The sequence below is a fragment of the Chrysochloris asiatica genome, unplaced genomic scaffold, assembly GCF_000296735.1.
Source record: "Chrysochloris asiatica unplaced genomic scaffold, ChrAsi1.0 scaffold00074, whole genome shotgun sequence".
NCBI lineage: Eukaryota > Metazoa > Chordata > Mammalia > Afrosoricida > Chrysochloridae > Chrysochloris > Chrysochloris asiatica.
In genome coordinates, this window is record NW_006408592.1 from 6,030,384 (window position 1) to 6,044,624 (window position 14,241).

At 38.4% G+C, this 14,241-nt stretch overlaps 1 pseudogene; it reads right to left on the minus strand.

The window, feature by feature from the left end:
• Positions 1–1,209: 1,209 nt before the first annotated feature.
• LOC102817767 lies at positions 1,210–1,882 on the minus strand (annotated as a pseudogene).
• Between the last annotated feature and the right edge of the window lie 12,359 nt (positions 1,883–14,241).

Below are 14,241 nucleotides of genomic sequence, written 5' to 3' on the forward strand. Positions count from 1 at the left end.
AAACTTTGTCTCTCATACTTTGGACATATTGTCAGGAGGGAACAGTTGCTTGAGAAGAATATCATGCTTGGTAAGATGGAGGGTCGGAGAATAAGAGGAAGATCCCCAATGAGATGGATTGGCCAGGTGGCAGCATTGATGGACTCAAGTGTGACAGCAGTAGTGAGGTTGGCCCAGGATCAGACATTGTTTCGTTCTGCTGTACATGGGGTTGCTGAGTCGGTTCTGACTCGATGGCACCTGAAAACAACAAATATATATATATATATATAGTACCATCGAGTCGGTTCCAACCCACAGGGACCCTGTATAGGGTCTGCAGTCCATAAATCCTGGCATGTCACAGTGGGTTAGTGCACTGGACTACAAACTCGATTTGAACCACAAGGTCAACGGTTCAAGCTCATCCGCCAGTCCTTGGAAACCCTATACAGGGTCACTATGGGTCGTAAATGATTCGAAGGCACGTAACAACAACATATATATGTGTGTGTGTACCTTTTTTTTTTTTTTTTAACAAAGTGCTGCTGGAACTGCTTTGGTCAAAATTGTTTCTTCTTGGAATCTTTTATCTTGAAGAATCAGGTTCCAAAACTATATTTGTCTCCTTCACAGATTGATCTGTACAGTTAGCTCTGATGCATTGGGAATCCAATTCAATCCCCAATGGGAGTCGGGTGGGATTTTGTCATGAAATAGTCTATTACCTTGACTGTTTAAAATAGTTCACTTTAAAACTGAATGCAAAATCTATTACAAAAGGATCATGCAATAAGGGTAACATAAACCAAATATTATTTAAAGGACTACATGGTGCCTCAAAGTTTTATAATGTGAAAACTCATTTATCCATTAAATAATTCCGTGTTTCAGGCAGAAGTCATAGATCAATCAGAGTACTACCTACTGTTGAGAACATTTGATTGCCAAAGGCAGGTAATGAACTAATGGCATTGCAGCTTTGTGCTAAAAGGTAGAATCAAGTTGTTTCTCAGACACTGCAATAAATTTGGGGATATCATTATTAAATTTTTTTTTTTTTTTTTTTTGCTTACTAAGGCTAAATAAAGACTAGGTAATTATTTGAGTCCAAAAAAGTTTAATTTTCACACTCTCCCTGGCTCCCTACAATAAAATGGACTGACCAAAAATTATCAAAACAGACACTATAAATAAAGCAGAGTCCTTTAAAGAAGATGATCCCAAATGTTATTTCTTGGCATAGGTGATCTTCATGGCATGGGATGGTGTGATCTTAAATCCTTGTAAAGCATCCCTGGCAGCTCCCACCTGGCCATCATTTTCAAATTCAACAAAAGCAATGTCATGCCTCCCAGGTACCAAGCACACTTCCTTAAAACCAGGGAACTGATTAAACAGCATGGATAACATCATCTCATTTGTCTCTTCTGGTAAATTATTAAGAAATAAAATATAGTTTGGAGGGTAATCAGGGACCTGAGGACTTGGCGTTGTATTTCCTTGGGTGTTAGCTGAATTTGGTGTACCCTGACCAGGCTTTTTGTTTGCAGCTATTGCTGCTTGTTCCACAGTTTTAGCTTTTTTCTTTTCTTTTTTTCTTCTCTTTGTCAGCAAAAGTGCCACGCATTTTAGAAATTATATCAGAATCGATTTTTGTATATTGGATTTGCATTGGTTTACCACAGAACAGAAATCCTTGTAACTGTCTCAAGGCATTTGTAGATGAACCTAATTCCTTAAATATAACAAAGGCCTGTCCCTTCATCTTCAGTCTTTAAACCCACAATATCTACCACATGGCCAAACTGCGAAGAGCGTATAAGGATCTCTTCAATTCTTCTTTTTTAATCTTGTCATTCATATTGTTGATATAAACTGTATGATTAGGTCTGATATCCATGTTTTCAGTCAAGTCGTTCAAACAGCCTGTGGCTCCCTCCCGTTTCATTATGAATTCTAAAGGTTGTTTTCCAACTCTCTCCATGGACTTACAATTAATCACTGGTTCAGCCTTTTCAAGGCTAAGTAGTAAATGTTCAGGAGTTTATTAATGAAAGGAACTTATTTTTCTTTTTTAATTTCATTGCATTAGATAATGTAGTCTGCAAGTTAAATTGAATATTTGAAATTATCTGTAAAGCCTAGGATACATGGTCACTGTGTTTATGCTTATAAGTACCAAATCACTTAGATGAATGTTCTGGAGATAACTACCGGTCCAAAGTCCCTTATCCTAAATCCTTAGGGACTAAATGTGATCCAGAACTCAAATTTTTGGGGGGGGGTTTAGAATGGCAAGGTCAATATATTGTATATTAGGTAATATGTCCAGCAGATATAGGGCAGCACACAATGATCGTAGAGTATTTCTGCAATGAAATGAATACTCATACCAAGTAGGAAAATTAAAGGTTAAAAATGCCTTTTATCAGTATAGGTCAGGCCAGACTTTTGCTTCATTTTCTCATCTGTAAATTGAAATTCTATTTAACTTGTTATTTCTGATTTTGTGTGAAAGAGTTAGTGTATTATTTTGGGAATGGACATGTGGGTATTTTATAGGCTGGCTTTGTGCTCTTTCTAGCCTTGGGTCTTCTTTAGCACCAGACAGACAGTACTGGAGTCCTGGTGTGGCGCTGTGGGTTAATACACTCGACTGCAAAGTCAGTTTGATCCACAAAGTCGGTGGTTCATTTTCACCATCTGCTCTTCAGAAACCATTTACAGGATCACTATGGGTCGGAACCAACTTGATGGCACTTAACAACAGCAGCAACCTGTCTCTTTTTGGAGGAAATATCCAAGCAATTGGCCCATACATACAGCTTGAATGGGAGAGATTTTATGGTAAATTCAGGTTAATTCCTCAATCTCCTTTTCGGAACATGAGCTCCAATTACATTTACTAAAGTTTCGGGGATATTTGGAGTGCCTGAGTGATGCAAATGGTTAAGCTACTAACCAAAAAGTTGGAGGTTGGAGTCCATCCAGAGGTATCTCAGAAGGCTGGCAGAGCCATTCCAAAAGAGCAGTCATGGAAAATCCCATGGAACACAATTCTATTCTGACACATATGGGGTTATCATGAGTTGGAATTGATTTGGTGGCAACTTATTTTTGGAGAGAAAGTGTTGGGGAAAAAGAAACTGTACGAATTTAAAGCATGGTTTCAGTTTTTTAAAAAAGCAAAGGTAAATGCATTTTTAAGTAAGTCCTAAAATCAAACATGGAATACTGGTGAGGTGCTGTAGGATAAGCACTGGACTGCTAACCAGAGGTTGGAAGTTCAAACCCACCAGCTGCTCATTGGAAACCCTATATAGGTACCAACTCAATAGCACTTACCAACAAAATCAAACATAATTCCTATGTTGTTGTTGTTCCTAAGTGCCATCAAGTCAGTTCCAACCCATAAACACCTTGTATGGGGTTTCCAAGGAGCTACTGGTGAGACTGAACTGCCAACCTTGTGGTTCAAACCAACTTTGCAGTCCAGCACATTAACCCACAGCACCACACCAGGAGTCTATACTTCCCATAGGACAGTAATATTGTTTATAATTCCTTCAAGAACTTTGAGCTTCACCAAAGTAGCAAGGAGATAATTGGAAATGTAATTTTAAAATGATTTTTGATCATAAATGTTATTCCATAAGTCCATTGTATAACAATAGAATTACCCTGTCCTATTCCTCCTCCCCTTGTAAGACATGATAGGAATAGAAACAAGAGCACCAATATTCATAATTACAGCTTTTAAGGTATTTATTACAGGCAACTAGGCATAGAACTTGGGAATGTGATTCTAGAGATCTCATTTATACATTGAGCACTAACCACCTACCTATGTAATTCTAGGTGAATCACTTAACATCCCTATTCTTCAACTATAAAATTGATTTCCTATTCCAATGTTCTTTCCCTTTCCAGTCTGTTTATGAAGTTCGTATTTTCTGAACCCAAAATTAAGACACATCATCTAACACAATGAGGCTCCTCCCTGTAAAGACTATAGCCCTGGAAACCATATAGGGCACTTAACACATTGAAATTATACTAGTGATTATGGTGGTGGACAGATGGTGGTGTGCTGTTGAGTCTAGTCGGTTACGACTCGTAGGGGTCCAGTGTAGGGTTTTCAAGGCAGTAAATCTTTACTGGAGCACAAAGCCCTGCCTTTCTTCCTAGGAGCAACTGGTAAATTCAAACTGCTGACCTTCTGGTGAGCAGTCCAACGTGTAACCACTATACTACCAGAGTTCGTTAGGCTATGACATCTTGGGCTAATAAAGCACACATTTATTAATAAAAGGAGCTCTGGTAGTGTAGTGGTTGAGTCAGGCTGCTAACCTCAAGTCAGCAGTTCAAAACTACTAGTTGCTCCGCAGGAGAAAGATGAGGCTTTCTGCTCCTATAAAGATTTACAGCCTCAGAAACGATCTACAGGGTCACTATGAGTTGGAACTGACTACACAGCAAACCACCAACCAACCAATTTATTAATAAACCGAAAGTTTTAAATGTTTCAATAACTATTTCAGTATTATTTGTTCCCTTTGCAATCCAATTCTTTTTAAAAAGAGGGTGTGTGCTGACAAGTTAATTCACTCCAACTTACAGTGAGCTTATAGGACAGAGTGGAATTCTAGTGTGGCATTGCAGGACAATATACTGGACCACAAGGTCACACCCACCAGCCATTCCTTGGAAATCCTACACAGAATCATGAGTTGGAAGTGACTTGACAGCACATAACAACATAGAACAGCACAGAGCTGCCCTATATGGTTTCCAGGACTGTAGTCTTTACAGGGAGGAGTCCTCATGGTGCAGTGGTTAAACATTTGGCTGTGAAATCAAAATATCAGCAATTCGAAGCCACCAGGTCTGTGGAAGAAAGATTTGACAGTCTACTCCTGTGGGAACTGTTGTCATAGCATCGGTTCCAACTCAAAGCAACTTTGTATAGGGTTTCTGAGAGTGGCTGTAAACACTACAGCCTTGGAAATCGTATTGGGCAGTTCTATTCTTGTTGTTCTGGTAGCGTAGTGGTTACGAATAGGGCTGTGAACCTTAAGGTCAGCGGTTCGAAACTACCAGCTGTTCCGCGGGAGAAAGATGAGGCTTTCTACTACTGTAAAGATTTACACCCTCGGAAACCCTTTACAGGGTCGCTATGGGTCGGAACTGACTCGATGGCACTTAACAACAACATTCTTGTTGTTATTAAGTGCCAGTGAGTCAGTTCTGACTCATAGGGATCCTGTATAGGTTTTCTCAGGAGTGGCTGGAAAGCTTGAACCACCAACCTTGGGATTCAAACTGACCTTGCAGTCCAACACATTAACCCACAGCACATCAGTCAGTTCTACTCTTACAGTGTCACTATAAGCTGGAATAAACTTGATGGGAAGGATGTTGGTTTTAAAAAAAAATCTTTTACATTGGCTACCTGAAATGAGGGGGTGGTAAAGGCACAAAGTGACTGGCTTACAAGTTTTCAAGAGGGAGTTTAGTTTAAGAGTGTGCAGGGGAAGATAGAGTCCCCATCGAATAGTTTTCATCTTGTCTAGATGGGTCTGGTGAAAAAAAATGGGAATAAAATTCTTATGATTCAATAGTAATTGACTAATTGTGACTGTCACAACTGCAAAGGCTGAATTTGTAACAAAAACAGGGGAGCAGTTAATCTTATAGTCCAGAAACAGAGGACCGTAAGACCATCAAAGACAACAAGTGTAGTGCAGGATCCTATCCAGAGAAGCAACCACACCAGAGATGGAGGCAGAGATGAGGACATGGAGAGAGGGAGCAGCTGAGGACTCTGGCCTTATTGAAAGAGGGGACTGGGTGCTGATGGCCAGGAGGCAGGCTTGCAGAATGTGCCCTTTGGTTGTTTAAATTATTATATATTCTGAGTGTTTCTATGTACACCCCCCCCCCAAAAGAAAAACAGAGGTAATGGAAGCAAACACTGTTGAATGATGATGCACACATTGTAATCACTGCAATGAAATGATGGTGTAAAGCTGATGTTCTCCCATGTAAACGATCACTCAGTTCATAATAAAAACTTTAAAAAAAGTAAATACATAAAAATAAAATATCTGCTTCAGAAGTAGCTTGCCACATCTTTCTCCCATAGACTCAATGATGGGTTCCAACTACTGATCATTGCTTAACCATTACCTCCTTAAAGAGGTCCACCAATGTCACTAGATTAACCAAGAGCCTATCACACACACACAAAAGAATCTTTTTAAAGTGAGTGATAGGGTTTCTGAGGCAAACTGGTGGGGTTGAATTGCCAACGTGTGCAGTCCAGTGCTTATCCTACAGCGCAACATCAGTAATCCTTTAACTGACATCATTCACTGATGTAACAGTAACCACACATTACTGTTCCAATTTGACTTAAAGACACATTTAGGAACAGTACTCATTCATAATGGGGACTGCCTGTACTCAATACATACTTTCAGGATGAAAGAAACTAGATTTAGAGTTGGTTTAAACTGTGCCTCTGAAATATTGCTGCCTTGAGATAGCTGAATGTGAATGGGCAGCTCAATTAGAATTGACATGGAAAATGATCCTAATTTACAGCTTGAAGTGAATAGAGGGCTTTTCCTCCCAAACAATTAAATTAAATGCTTTATAAAAAGACACGGAAATTATATCATTTGAATTTCCTTATTATACACCTTTCTACATTAATTTGTATGGTTGGATTATAATCCTGTTTATTTGGGTACACGTGGAATAATTAAAAAATTTTTTGGGGGGGGTCTGTGTTTTGAAACTGCAGCAAGAATAAAAAGTGCTGGAGCACATGGAGAAAACGGTCTAACTTGGTGAGTTATTTCACCTTATTTTCAAGTCAAACTAGTGCTTGAGATATGTGGAATCACCTGGTGATCTAAAGAATGTATTCCCATACCTCACCTTCAGATTTTTAAGCAGCATAGTGAGCTTGTTGGTGTCATCATGTTGGTTCCAACTCATACCAACCTCAAATTGGGTTTCCAAGGAGCAGCTGGTGGACTTGAGCTGCCCACCTTGTGGTTGGCAGACCAGTATTGATCCCACAGGGCCATACTAGTTTGGGACTCCCAAATCTGCATGTTTAGCATGTATCCTTTATGATGCAGATGCTGGAAACCTATAGGCAACACTATAGAACATTATGAAAAAGTCCCAACTACACATTTAGGACTCTATGAATGCAGGGACCCAGTACTGAATCCACAGCATTCCCCTCCTCCATTTCGTTGATAATTGGAAAGGTGAATCCAACAACTGCTCCAGTTAAGATGTGGCAGTCTGCTACCATAAATAACTGTTGTGTGCCGCCCAGTCATTTCTGAGTCATAGCAACCCTGTACAGGGTTTTCAAGAGCTGCTGGTGGGTTAGAACTGACAATGTTGCAGTTACTAGTCCAGTGCTTATCCTACAGCACCACACTATTTTACTGGGTCACTTTGAGAGGGAATTGACTCAACAGCAGTGGGCTTGTTTTTTTGTTCTTACAACTCTAACATTCTTCAGTTAGGCCATGCGACTTGAACTCACTTCATTCAGGTCTTTGCCGACCAACTGTGCAAATGGTTTTGTAGTAGGCAATCCATTTCTTGTCACAATCTTCAAGCTATTAGTGATAAGTCTGCGATTAACTGGAAATCATATTATTTTATATAATACACAGATACTCAAGAGAGAAACCTGCAAAAGCCAGAATTCGATGGAACTGCGTTTCTTCAAGTCTTGTAAGTTTTCTGCCTTTGACAGGGTAGTCTTACCACTGTACTCTGGTGGAAAATGCAAGGGGGCTTTAAAAAGTTCAGAGGAAAATGAAAACAAAATACAATGGAATTTAAATGTACACATGGGGGAACCACCACCACTCATGTTGTTTGTTTGTTATACTGCAGTGACTTGTGTGTTGACTGATGCTGGAAGCAATGACACAGGTATTTTAAATACCAGCCAGGACATCCATGGTGGACAGATTTCAGTGGAGTTTACAGACTAAGACAGATTAGGAAGTAGGGGTGGGCCACTTCTGAATGATTAGCTACTGAAAACCTTATTAATAGAAACAGGCCAGTGAGGTAAAATGAACCCTCTAAGTTGAAAGGCACTAAAAATACAACTGGAGAAGAGCTGACTCCTCAAAGTAGTTCATGCTAATGACATGAATGCAGTAAACTTTTCTTGATCTTCATTTGCTGATGGAGCCCAACTCAAAACGAAAAGAAACTGTTGCAAAAATCCACTGATAATCACAGCATGGAATCTATGAAGTATGAATAGAAAAAACTGGCAGTTGTCAAAAATGAAATTGAACAAATAAAGGTCAACATCCTAGGTATTAGCAAGGATTGGTAGGGGCACTTCTGAATCTGACAATCATCCAGTTTAGTCTGCCAGGAGCAACAAACTGAAAAGGAATGGTGTCACATAGTCAAAAAGAGCATTTCAAGTCTATCTTAGAACACACTCCTATTAGACAGGATTTCTTCCAGTCACTTTTATCAAGGCCAATTTTCAGTCTCTTCTGATACACTTTTGTCTTCTTTCCTTTAAAAAACTTTTTTTTTTTTCAAATTACCCTTTGCTTTCTTCCTGTATGATGTTCTTAATGTCATCACACAGTTCTTCTAGTCTTTTGTCAGTGTCTAACTCATAAAATCTGTTTCTGAAATAGCCTGTAAATTCAGGTGGGATATTGTCAAGGTCATATATTGATTCTTGGGGACGTGTTTTAATTTTCTTCAGCTTCAGCCTGAACTTGCAGTATGAGCAACTGATGGTCTGTTCCAGTCAACCCTTGACTTTGTTTTGTGGCTGATGATGTGGAGCTTCTCTACTCTCTTCCCACAGATACAGTCAATTTGATTCTTGTGCATTCCATCTGGTGAAGTCCATGTGTATAATCACCTTTTACATTGTTTAAAAATGGTATTTTCAGTTAGTAACTCATTGGTCATGCACAATTCTATCACCAAAGCCAGATTTTTCTAACGGCTGATTCTTCCTGGGTTTCTAACTTTTACGTCCCAATCACCAGTAGTTATCCATCTTGATTGCATGTTTATCAATTTGAGACTGAAATGGGTAGAATTCTTCAATTTCATTATCACTGGCTTTAGTAGTTGATATATAAATTTGAATAGTTGTATTAACTGTTCTTCTTTGTAGACGTATGGATATTATCCTATAACAGTGAGTACTTCAAGATTGATCTTGTAGTTACACAGTTACAGTATGAAAAAGAATTGGTAGATGTTCAACCTTTTCAAGATGCAGCAAATGAACATGAACTCATGGTACTGAATGAGAGTCCAAGCTGCACTGAAAGCACTGGTAAAAAACAAGCCTTCAGGAATTGATGGAATGAATACAAACTGAAACATTACAATAAACCAGCGCATCTATGCCAAGAAATTCAGAAGACAGCTACCCGGTCAAATGATTAGATATCCATATTTGTGTTCATTCCGGAAAAGCGACCCAAAGGAATGCATAAATTCTCAAACACTATCATTAATATGACATTCAGGGAAAAATTTTCTGAAGATTATTCAAATATGGCTGCAGTCCATCCACAAGGAGCTGCCAGAAATTCAAGCTGGATTCAGAGGGCATGGAATGATGATATCACAGCTGATGCCAGATGGATCTTGGCTGAAAGCAGAAAATAGCAAAAAGTTTACTTGAGCTTTATTGACTATGCAAAGTCATTTGTCTGTGTGGATTCTAACAAACTATGGTTAATAGTGGGAAAAAACGGGTATTCCAGAACACTTCATTGTGCTCAGGTGGAACCTGTAGATGAACCAAGAAATAGTTAATGGAACAGAAAAAGGGTATACTGAATGGCTTAAAATCAGGAAACATGTGTGCCAGGGTTCTATCCTTTCACCATACTTATTTAACCTTTATGCTGAGCAAACAATACAAGAAGCCAGATTATAAGAACATGACATCAGGATTGAAGGAAGACTCATTAACAACATTCCATGATGGAAGCAAAGAGGACTTAAAAGACTTATTGTTGAAAATCTAATACAGACTTCAGTATGGATTGCACCTCAAAGCAAACAAAAATCCTCATATCTGGACCAACAGACAGTATCATAGTAAACCAAGACTGAAAATGCCAAAGACTTCATTTTGCTTGGATCCATAATCAACATTCAAAGAAGCAACAGTGTAGAAATTAAATGGTATGTCAGATGAAGTCTTACCCTCCTTGCTTCTAAGGAGCAAAAAAGAGAAATCGAATGAAATAATGGATTAGACAAATATGCTGTAAAAACCTGTTTAAAGTGTTAAAAGAGCAAAGATATCTGAGAACTAAGGTGTGCCGACCCAAGCCATATTTTCAATTGCCTCATATTGATGCATTTGAATTATTGTGCTGTATATAGCACTGTGGGCTATTGCATCAGACTGCAAAGTTGTTTGAATAGTAATGTCGGTGGTTCAAGCTCACCAGCTGCTCCTTGGAAACCCTATACAGGGTTGCTATGGGTCGGAATCGACCCGATGGCACCTAACAACAACATTAGAATATTTAAAGTACCATGGACCACCTGAAAAATAAATCTTAGAAGTGAAGCCAGATGGTCAGACATCATCTTTCATACTTGGGACGTTATCAGGATAACCAGTCCCTGGAGGACATCATGACTGGTAAAATGAAGTGTCAGCATAAGGAAGACCCATTACATACATGATGGACTGAGAAAATGGCAACAGGCTCAAATGTAGTCATTGTGAGGATGGCACAGCACTGGGTAGTGATTTATGGTGAATAGGGTTGCAGTGAGTTGAAGCTGACTCAATAGCATCTAACGACTATAATGGGGCTAACACTAGTGAGGTACACACACCATAGAAAGGTCAAGCAGTCTAGATCAGAAGGGTGGCATTTACCCAAGGACAAAACTCAGAAGGGTTGGGAGAGGAATGGAAACAAGAAACACAGGGAGAAGTAGGACCAATGTTATTACATTGATGGGATTGCAATCCCTGAGGTTAAATGTCAAGTGTAGGATTTGTTGAAAGTGAAAGTGATGATCTGTTCTATAAACCTTCACTCAATTCACTATAAAGGAAAAATAAGATGAATTTTCCCACACTTTTTGAAGTGTCCTCGTGTTTATCCTTTTCTGCTAATTTTCCACTTTTTACAGGTTCCAGCATCCGAAGATTCTATTGCATGTTTCCAAAATCCTTTTAAAAATTGCTACCAACTTTCTGAATTGTGTTTAATGTATATAAAGCATCATTTACTAAGGGTGGTTATTTTTTGGGGGAGGGGGGCAATTCATTGACAGTATCAGCTGTGTCACTTCCCACCCTTAATAAATGTGATTTTTCCCATCAATGTTAACTCCCATTCCTACTCCTCCCTCCTCTCTTAACCAGTCATTTTGTGAGGTCATATACTTGCCCTTTTATAACTGGTCTATTTCACTCCATCTAGTTTTCAAGTGCATCCATACTGTAAATTATCTACTTCATTTCTCCACATTTTTGTTTACCCATTCATTTGCTGATATTTATGTTGTTTTCACCTTTGGGCTATTGTGAATAGTGCTGTTATGAACACTGTCTGGGTCTCTGCTTTCAAATCTTTTGGGTATGTACTTAGGAGTGGAATTGCTGAGGCATATAGTTGTATTTAGCTTTTCCTTAAGTCCTGGTGTGGCACTGTGTCTTATTGTATCAGACTGCAAAGCCATTTGAACTGCAAGGCTGGCAGTTCAAGCTTACCAGCTGCTCCTCGGAAACCCTATACAGGGTCACTATGGGTTGGATCAGCACTTAACCACTATACAATTCTGTATTCCCAATAGCAATGAATATGGGTTCAAACTAACCCCAAATCATTTTCAATCTTAGTCATCCTAGGAGTGAAATGGTATCTCATTGTGGCTTTGATTTTCATGTCTGATAACCAATGATGCTGAGGACTTTTGAAATGCCCTATGGTGCAAGCTCTATTTAAGTCCTTTGTTAAGTTTTGATGGACTTTTGTTTTTTATGTATTTTTGGGTTTAGCTTCCTGTCAGACAGATACATAATGGTTTCTGAACCTATTCTTCTACTTGGCAACTTATCTTTTCATTACTTTTTGGTTAGTCTTCTGATGAACAAAACTTTTAATGAGGTCCCATTTAGTTGTCTTGTTTGTGCTTTTATAATCCATGCTTAAACACTAAGTTTGACAGTGTTACCCTTTTTCTTTGAAAAAAAAAATTTATGGTTTTAGTTTGCACATTTAAATCCTTAATCTGAGTTTATGTGAATGGTCTGGGTTATGGGTTCTCTTTAATTTTCTGCATGTGGAAACTCAATTTCCCCAGCCAGCACCATTAAAGAAACATCTTTCTGTATTGAATGGATCAAGTATTCTTGTCAAAAATCAGTTGACTATAGATTCTCAATTCTATTCCATAGGTCTATATGCCTATTGTTATACCAGTGCCAGGGAGTTTTGATTACTGTGGCTGTAAAGTATGTTTTAAAGTCATGAAGCTTGAATCCTCCTCCTTTGTTCTTCTTTTAAGATTTTTGTAAGCAATTCAGGACTCTTGTCACTGTGCTGAAGATGAAGATTTCTTATTTGTAAAGAAAGCTGTTGAATTAGTGATCAGGACTGCACAGAACATACAGACTAACATTGGTAGTACTGACATTTTAGTATCGTTTTCCAATTAATCAACATTGAACATCTTCCTATGTAGTTAAGTACTTTTTAATCTCTTTCAAAAAACTGAGGTTTCATTGAATAAATCTTTTGCATCCTGGGTTGAACTTATTCCTGGACTCCCAGTGAGGTGCGCTGTTCCTAAGTATTTTAATCTCTTAGGGTAAAAACTGTAGATGGAATTGCATCCCTAATATCTCACTGCTGGTATGTAGAAGAAATCAATTGGTTTTTGTTAGTTGACCTTGTACCCTGCAACTTAGCAAATTTCTGTATTAGCTCTAGTTGTGTTCTTGTGAATTCTGAGGCTATATAGGATCATACCAGTCAAGAAGAGATAACTTTACTTCTTTTCCAATCTGTTGTTGTTGAGTGCTGTTGAGTCAATTCTGATTCATAGCAAGCCTATATAGGATTTCTGAGAAGTAGCTGATGGGTTTGAACCACCAGTCTTGTGTTTAACAGTCCAGTGCTTATTCTACAGTGCCATCCGGATACTCTATTTTTCTTGCCTATTACTCTGGCTAAGATTTCAAATATAATATTGAATAGAAGTATTGGGAGTTGGCACCCTTGTTCCCGATTTTGAGAGGAAAGTTATTTCTTTCTCCATTAAGTATAATACTGGTTGTTGGATTTTCATTTATGTCCTGAGTCATATTGAGAAAGTATCCTTCTACTCCAGTAAGGTAGGTTTCTGATAAAGAGTTAAACCACTGGAAGATTTATTTACAATACCCAAAAGGAGAAAAAATATTCATGATAATAAAACTGAGTATATGTACTTATTTCCAGCAAATTCTAATCTATAGCTAGTATACAATTTTTGGGGCCCTCAAATTTTAAAAAGGGATCTCACACTTGATAGTGATCTACATAATCATTATTTTAAGCCTTATAGTAATCCTATAAGGAAGGGTTGGTTCTTCCACTTCACAGATCAAACTGAACCATAAAGTAACTTGACTCAAGGCAACACAGTAATTGTTAGTATATTATTTCAACCCATCGTATCTAGAGCCTATATTTAAATTATGCCATTCTGTTAAGCATTTTCCATGTAGTTTCTTAATTTTTAGGATAATTGGAAGTAGGCACAATTATTCTTTTTATAGTCTCTGAAATACATAAAGATACATAGTATATGTTGATTTAATCCCGACCTATTGCTATAGCCTACACTCTTGATGACTAAACCAATTTCCCATGATCAAGTGGCTATGAATGTACATGGATTTAACCACCATAATGTATATAGTATAAACAGTGTGGCAGAGAGACTAGCTATATCTGACCTCAACTAGAGCCCTGTGGTGCTGTAGGATAATCACTGGAGTGGTAACTGAAAGGCTGCCAGTTCAAACCTACCATTTGTTCTCGGAATCCAATACAGGATCGCTGAGTCGGAACTGAAGAGGTGGCACACAACCTAAATACTAAGCATGTCCCTGATAGTATTATCATAGGAATTAATTTCCAGTTTTATGCAATCTGTTAAATGCATTTTAAATGGACTCAGTACTGGAGTTCTGGTAAC